The sequence below is a fragment of the Pan paniscus genome, chromosome 17, assembly GCF_029289425.2.
Source record: "Pan paniscus chromosome 17, NHGRI_mPanPan1-v2.0_pri, whole genome shotgun sequence".
In the NCBI taxonomy this organism is placed as follows: Eukaryota; Metazoa; Chordata; class Mammalia; order Primates; family Hominidae; genus Pan; species Pan paniscus.
In genome coordinates this window covers 74,911,360-74,920,255 of record NC_073266.2, presented here as the reverse complement: position 1 = coordinate 74,920,255, position 8,896 = coordinate 74,911,360, and positions in this window count along the sequence as shown.

The window sequence follows — 8,896 nt, the reverse complement described above, 5'->3', positions numbered from 1 at the left end:
GGGTTTAGTTTCCCCTTGTATGAAAAGAAGTGGCCAGACTAGATGATCAGTAAATAGGATGACCATTTTATTATATATTGTCCAAATCATGACATTAGAGTGAATCAAATAAAGCTATATTGATAATTATGCCAGTACAAGAATTGGAAACTGCTCCTGTCCTGGGCAAAGAGGGGTGAATTGCTGCCCTACAACTAAGCATTTTTAAAATGTCTCAGGCCATATGAGGTGACAGTGGCATATCAGCAACAGTCTGCATCCAGGAGTTGGATCGTATGAGTGATCTCAGGGGTTCTGTTTGATCTGATGCCGCATCAGGATCTATCAGCATGGCCGATATTGCACAGCAGTGAGAGGGGTTTTAGAAAGGCCTCCAGCCCTTCCAGTCTATGGGCTGCTGCCTTCCATGCCTGTGAAATAATACAGACTTCCTGATAAGAAGACATTGACATTTCTAGGTTCAAAACTATTGTTGAAATGAAGCTAATTTCTCAATAGGATGAAAAATGGATCCTGCTTTCCCCTGATCTGATAATATGAAAATAATGAATCTCCTTTACAACAGTCACCTTAAAAAAAAACTTGGAAGGCAACTGATTAATCTGTATTTATAAGAGCCATAGATAATAAAAACTATTAGTGTCACCTCTGGCTGCCAAAGATTTGAAGGGACTGAGGAAAAGGTCCTAAGTGACTAGGTTCTAGCCATTCTGAAATATTAGAACATCAAGTTGATGGGGTTCAATTTACTAAAAGAGACATATGACTAGAATTCAGTCCTAGAAGGCATCCAATAAGTAAATACATGTGTATTTAAGTGCTATAGGGAGTAGAAAATATTTAGGGGGCAACTGGATAATGTTCCAAAGGTTAGTGACCCTCCTTAGGGTCATGGGAGAGAAGTGGAATTTAGAAGAGGGAACAGACATCCTGCTTAGAGTTAGGAGGACAGAGACTCTTATAAATAAGTTTATTTATAAATAAATCCAGCTTCTTAGCTAGAACAGGAGGCAGTCTTCCAATTTTTGTGCTGCTAAATATGATCTCTTTGTACCCAAACATGACCCAGTGGATCTATCCTGGGCTAAGGAACCAGGAGGGGGCAATTCTGGTCCCAGGAAGGTGAGGCACACTTGGTTCTGATGTCCCTGTGCTTTTTCCAGTGTGATGTCATGCCTTTGCATGACAAGGTACTTAGAGTCCAATCTTGCATCTCTGTGACTTCATGACCACAGACACTGCTAATATTGCTGTGTTTTCCCATATCTATAGGCTGGATTTTCTTTCTTTCCTATTGAAACATAATTTACTTGAAGTCTCAAGGGACTTACAGTCCAGTCTTGCCTCTGTCATTTGCAAGCTGTGTGACTTAGGAGACATCGTTTTGCTTCTCTGAGCCTCTGAAATGTCTGAATTCCATTCTAAATTCCAATGTTAATATTCTAAATATTCTCTGGTTCTCAATCTGAGAATCCCACACTTTTGGTGCCTGTTCACCTGGAAAGTATCATCTCTTGGCGTCCTGTTTCTAGGTAGTGGAAAGGAGTAGGCTGGGGTCGTGTTGACCAAGACATTTCCTTCCTGCTCCCCGGTTTGAGTCCTGGTTCATGGAGCTGCTGGTGCCCACTCTGGTTCTCCCACCAGGAACACCACGGAGTGTTAATGGGGCACCACTGGCATCCAGCCCAAGTTGGTGATTTGGGACAACTTTCTGTGGAGACTGAGACTCCTGTGTGTAGCTGTACAAGTGTAGGGGCCTATTGACTTCTCTTGCTTAGCTTCTGTTGCTTGGCTGAACATTTTTGTTGATGGATGAAGACACCCATCACAGTACTTCCCCCAGTCAGGATGGTCACTTACAGATGGGACTGAGCCATAGACGAGGCCTTGATATCCCCTGAGGGAATTTTAGCATGTCTTTAACTGTATTCTGAATGAAATCATCAGATTTTATTGGGGGGGGGGGAGAGGATGCATGGGGGGTAGAGGGAGAAGGCAAAAAATAAATGTTTATAAATCATAAACTCAGATCATAAAAATAAATGTTCACTGGAGAAAATTTACAAAATACAGAAAGGCACAAAAATCTCAACGTGCAGAGATAACCATTGTTTTGTTGTTTGTTTTTTGAGACAGGGTGTCACTCTGTCACCCATGCTGAAGTGCAGTGGTGTGATCATAGCTCACTGCAGCCTTTACCTCCCAGGCTCAAGGAATCCTTCCACCTTGGCCTCCTGGGACTACAGGCGCGGGCCACCATGCCCAGATAATTTTTGTATTTTTTTGTAGAGGTGAGGTCTTGTCATATGGCCTAGGCTGGGGTCTTGCCATTTTGCCCAGGCTGGTCTCAAACTCCAGGGCTCAGTGATCCACACACCTCAGCCTCCCAAAGTGCTGAGATGACAGGTGTGGGCCACTACACCCAGCCAGCTACTGTTAATTAACATGCTAATTAAAGGGATAAGAGGGAAGTGTCATGATTGAACATTGGAAGGTGAAGGGATTTTTTGGATATATAGACTCATGAAAACTATCTCTACTATTCCATTAGCATCATACTGTGTGCTGACCTCTCAGAGCAATTTACTTTTGAAGAAAAGCAACAACGACCACAACAGAACTTTCTAGCTGGGCCTGAGACAGGCCAATCACTGAGGAGTAAATTATCCTACAATTTGCTGTTTAGTCTGTTTAGTACAAAGACCACAAACTGAGACACACCATCTTCCTGTTTCTGAAACTGTATGAGACACTTTCTGTTGATAGAACTGATACTGCCAAGGATACAGGATGAGCTGTTACAGGGACTTCACAGACATGATTGTAAGAAGAGCAACAGGTACATCTCAGCAATTGTGCGGTTAGCAAACACTGTGTACCTGCTAGGAATGCATCAGAGTAAAGGACATGAAGAGGTTGGGGAGGTGGTCCTGGCCCCCAAAGAACTTACATTAGTTGGGTTACAAGGTACACAGCAGAAATCTAAAGCAAAATCTTTGGACTTTGAGCTAAAGTCCAAAGAAGCAACAAATACAAGGAATGCCATCCATGGTGGGGACTTTAGGGCAGGGTGGGAGAATAATTCCACGTCAGGAGGAGGGAATAGGAGTGGGGAATGCAAGCCTATTTGTTGGGGAGGTCAGGTCTGCAGCTGGATACCAACAGGTTAAATTGGGGCAGTTTCTATATGCACAGCATCCTTCGGTTATATTTGTTTTTGAAAGCTTAAGGTCTAAGGTATTGTATTAATCTGGATAAGCTAAGTTATGCTTTGATAATAAATTAATCCCCAAATCTCAATGGTTTAACAGCAGAAATTCATGTGGCTGACTTAAACACTGCTAGAAATGCAAAATCATGAATGTGTTTTTGAAGATGCATTTTTGTCTGTGACGTTATCAGGAATCTGCCCACTCCAGCTTCTTGCCTCTCTTTCTACAGATACTTTCTCCCTACTTACAGGGACTCAGTTAATTTCTCTTTTAATTTTTCTTTCTTCATCACCATGCTACTTCCTATTTTATCCCTTGGGCTTCTTTATGTCCCCAAACTGGCAGCAGAGGAGGCTAGATTTCTAGTTCCCAGCTCCTGGGATTATTCTCATAATTGTCTGATTGCCCTCCCTAAATGGGCTTGGTTATTGGGGTGCTGTGGGCTTGGTCAGTCATTCCCAAGGGCCTGGCTCAGGTTTGGGGGCACCATCATAAGTCTGAGATTGTGGCTTGTGCATCTCAAGAGTGATCTTGGTTACAAAACAAGGTGAAATCTGGAGTTGGAGTTACATCCATACAGGGGCAGCAGAGAAGGGGGCACCAAGCTGGGAGCTAAGTGAGAGGGAACTATAGGGTCAATGTGTGAGGAAGGTTGGTGTAGGCAGAAAGAAATAAATAGAGGAGGATTTTCCTGAAGCAGCATCCTGGGACAATGTCTTAGTCCATTTGAGTGGCCATAATAAATACAGTACACTGGTTGGCTTATAAACAATAGAAATTTATTTCTCACTGTTTTGGAGGCTGGGAAGTTCAAGATCAAGGCACTGGCAGAGTTGGTGTCTGGTGAGGGCCCACTTCTTGGTACACAGATGGCACCTTTTCTCTGTGCTCTCCCATGGTGGAAGGGGCAAGACACTCTCTGGGGTCCCTTTTATAAAGGCACTAGTCCCATCCATGAGGTCTCTACCTTCATGATCTAATCACCTCCTAAAGTCCCCATCTCCTAATACTATCACCTTGGGGCTTAAGATTTCAACATATGCATTGGGGTGGGGAGCACCAACATTCAGACCATAACAGACAACGGTTTTTTTTGTTTTTGTTTTTTTTTGTTTTGTTTTGTTTTTTGAGACAGTCTTGCTCTATCACCCAGGCTGGAGTGCAATGGCATGATCTCGACTCACTGCAACCTCCACCTCCCAGGTTCAAGCAATTCTCCTGCCTCAGCCTCCCAAGTAGCTGGGATTATAGGCACCCACCACTGCACCTGGCTAATTTTTGTGTTTTTAGTAGAGACAGGGTTTCACCATGTTGGCTAGGCTTGTCTCGAACTCCTGACCTCGTGATCTGCCTGCCTTGGCCTCCCAAAGTGCTGGGATTACAGGCATGAGCCACCGTGCCCAGCCCATAACAGACGACTTAAAGGGGCTGTCAGAGAGGAAACTCTACCTGCAACATGGAAACAGTCTAGGTATTCATCAATAAGGAACACAGGGAATTACAAAGAGCTAAGAGAATGGTCTTTTGTCCCTGGTTTGTAGTTCATGATTCTCTTCTTTAGATAACATCCAGATCAACCCAACCCTTCTCCTTTTGTACCAAAGATTCACTGAACTTACCCTCTTCCATCATTGCTTCTCCCTCCCCTAGTGTTTCCCGGATCCATCACATGGAAATACTTTCTGCTAGGGCTGGATTAAAGAATGAGAACAAATAAGCTGTGTAGTGGTCCCTGGCACAAGAGGATAATTCCCTGGTCTAGACACCCAGATTGGGGGTATGTGATGTGGTGTGCCTCCAATCTGGATACTCTAGGCTATCTGCAGGAAAGATCAGTTAGGCCATGTCCTCTTAGAAGTCTTCACATTACATATACTTTTGTCTCCCAAGGATGAAGGATCCAAGCAGCCATTCTGGTATTGACATACTTGAAGGCAGAAAATTTTCTTGTTTCTGTTTCATTTTGAAGAACATAGTACTTCCAAAAGGAGGAAACAAGTCTTGTGGACACTTTAGTTTCTGATTTCCTGTTGAATTCTGACTTTTCTCTCCTTTAAGTCATTTAATCAGCTACTGTTTCTATTTTCTACACGTTGTTAAAGATAGTTTCAATGTGTTCCATTTCTGAGAAAAATATTTCTGACTAAATTTCCACCTTAGTTCCCAATAGGTTTTGTTTGCTGATTAGGTCACAAAGGTTTCTGGAAGCTAAATCAGACATATTAGTGTTTGTGACTAAAGTTGTTTAAATCTATATCTATATATCTGTGATACCTGCTGCTAAGATGAGAATGAGTTTTAAATTGATCTTTAAGGTGTTGAACAACTGTGTCCACTGAAACATTTTAGACATTTTTCTGAACTTATCATTTCATGTCATAGGTTGATCAACTTTCATATTTTCTCTATCCATGTTTTTTTTTTTCATCGTGGTGCATGCAGCCCAGCTGGAAAACTCATATGAGATCAATATCCTTGGCTCTGAGCATGTCTTTGGTGTGGGACATAAATTCTTATATATTAGGAACATCTTTGGAATTTGTTGATCTTGGAGGTGGTGTTTGCTTTGTTTTTGAATCTGTTGTTGGAAGTGCATATATTTACTGTCTAATACAGTGGAAAGTTTTATAAAATATAATTTGAGGACATAACTTCCATCACCCAATAATGCTGTTGGACTTTTGCAAGGTAGATTTGTTACCTCTGAAGGGGACCAGTCACATCTAGAGTACATCTGAGTCTGTGTGTCACTGAATTGTGTTCCCTGAGCTCTACTCTGTGAATCCTTGAGTTATTTGGTGGAGGGGTCCTGCTGTAAATGGATGTAGTGAGTTGAATTGTGACCCCAAAAAGATTATGTCCACCTGGACATTCAGAATGTTTTCCAGAGGGAAGGGTCTCTGCAGATGTAATTAAAGTAAGAATCTTGAAATGAGATCATCTTGGATTTGCGTGGGCACTAAATTCTTAGAAGAGAAGGGGAGCAGACACAGACACACGGAAAACCCTTGTGAAGATGGAGGCATAGACTGGAGTAATGCTTCTAAAAACCAAGGAATGACAAGGGTTTGGCAGCTTCCAAAAGCAAGGGAAAAGCATGAATTGCATTGTTTCTCAGCGCTTCCAAAGGGAATCAACTTTGCTGACATGCTGATTTCAAACTTCCGGCCTCCAGAACCTCAAGGGAATAAATTTCTATTGTTTTAAGACACTAAGTCAGGCCTGGCACAGTGGCTCACGCCTATAATTCCACACTTCGGGAGGCCAAGGTGGGAGGATTGCTTGAGCCCAGGAGTTTGAGACCAGTCTGGGCAACATGGTGAGACCCTGTCTCTACAAAATATAAAAAATTAGCCAGCCCTGGTGGTGCAAGCCTGTGGTCCCAGCTACTCGGGAGGCTGAGGTGGGTGGATCACTTGAGCCTGGGAAGTTGAGGCTGCAGTGAACTGTGATCACACCACTGCACTCCAGCCTAGGCCACACAGCAAGACCCTGTTTTTAAATAAATAAATAAATAAATAAATAAATAAGGACCCAAGCCTGCAGTAATTAATTATGGCCACCCTGGGAGACTAATACGATGAAGGTCAACTGAAATATTTTATATACAGTAAGGAGCTTGTTTCTTAAAGCAGGGGTTGGCAACTGTGGTCCCATGGGCTAGATCTGGCTGCTGCCTGTTTTTGTAAATAAAGTTTTATTGGAACACAGCCATGCTCATCCATTTATATATCATCTATGGCTGCTTTTGTGCTGCAACAGTGGAGCTGAGGAGTTACAACAGAAGCCATAAGGCCAACGAAGATAAATATATTTACGATTTTTTTTTTTCACCTGAGACAGAGTCTCGCTCTGTCTCCCAGGCTGGAGTGCAGTGGCGCGATTTCGGCTCACTGCAAGCTCCGCCTCCCGGGTTCACGCCATTCTCCTGCCTCGGTCTCCCGAGTAGCTGGGACTGCAGGTGCCTGCCACCATGCCCGGCTAATTTTTTTTATATTTTCAGTAGAGACTGGGTTTCACCGTGTTAGCCAGGATGGTCTCGATCTCCTGACCTCGTGATCTGCCTGCCTTGGCCTCCCAAAGTTCTGGGATTACAGGTGTGAGCCACTGCGCCCGGCCATATTTACAATTTTTTAGTTGGGCAGAAATACAGATTTACTTAAGAGAGCGACAGTGGTAGATAGGGAAGCCTGTGGTGACTGCTTTGGCTACCCTTAATAATATCTGCTTTGAAAATCTGTATGTTCATAGTTTGAATTTGCTTAAAGCAAATTCACATCTCTCCTATAGAAATGGAGATATTGATTAAAAGAGGTTCAACAAAAACAACTGATCTATAGGATTTGTGTAGCCTCAGGTAGATTGTTTAGTTCAACCTCCTCATTTTGACTTCTTGGGCTTAATGTGAATTGGAAGCATTATTAGGTTGGTAGGATTGAGTAAGCAATAAACATACTCTCAGAATAAGGAAAAGAGCTATCTATCATTGTATTGAAGGTCCGTCTCTTCCAGATGGTCCTGGGTGCTTCTTATTTGATTAATAATGATAATGCAATTGCATAGGCTTTCTGTCTTGAGTGTGTGAAGTTCTCCCAGATTCTAAACAATAGATGTGGTAACTGAATTGAAGAAGCACACAACAATAGCTTATTTATTTTCCTTATTTAGTACACAAAAATGCATAATCCTTCTGTTGAGGAAGTCTTCCTTAATGATGATGCATGTTTTTCTCCTAAATTGTTGGTAAGTTTTCTAGGAAAATCAAGATTTAGAAATTTGGTCATTGAGTTTTTTCTCAAATATTCCTGAAAAAGACTCCTCTTACAAAAATTGTTCATACCTCTTGAAAATCCACTTCAAGGGATTTATCTAAGGAAATAATCAAACATTTAATTCCAAAGATGTTCATCAAAGCACTGTTTACAGCAATGTAAAGTTGCAAAGAACCTACATTTAAAACAATAAGAAGAGGTTAAATAAGTTATAGTGCTTTCATGTTTTGAGTTTATCATAGAATATTTAATGACATGGAACGATGCTGTTGATATAATTTGAAGTGAGAAAAAACTAGAAAACACAATAGTATGTATTGTACAGAACAAATACACACTCAGAAAAAACAGATGAAAGGTTTAGGTCTTTTAAAAATATTCTTTTGCTTATCCTATTTTCCAACTTTTTTGATGAATAGTTTAGTAATAACAAAAATGTTAATTTAAGTGAAATGAGGAGACTGCCATTTTAAATACTTCTATTTAGAGCTGAGAATTTGTAGTTGATATAAAAAAGAACTTTCTTTTTCTTTCTTTAAAAATTGATAAGGTACTTACACTATTGCTCACTAGGAGAGCATATCTGAATAAGTCACTTTCTCTTCCCAAGCCTCAGTTTCTTCATCTGGAAATGAGAGCATTGAATTGACTGAATCTCTAAGTTCCTGATCAGCTCTGCCATTCTGAGCAGTATGAATTAATGTTCAGAGCAGCATATTCCTTGAGCCAACCTCACTTACCAAGAATTGCACACTCAAAACGGGGAATGATTCTGGAGCTGAGGCTGATACCAGCCACCCTTGGACCCTCAACCTGTGTGGGAACCTAGTCCGAGGGCAAACTCACACTCTTGCTTAGATGGAATCAGAAGGCCAGCATCTTTACTGGCCTGGGAGCCTTGGGCTAGGTTGG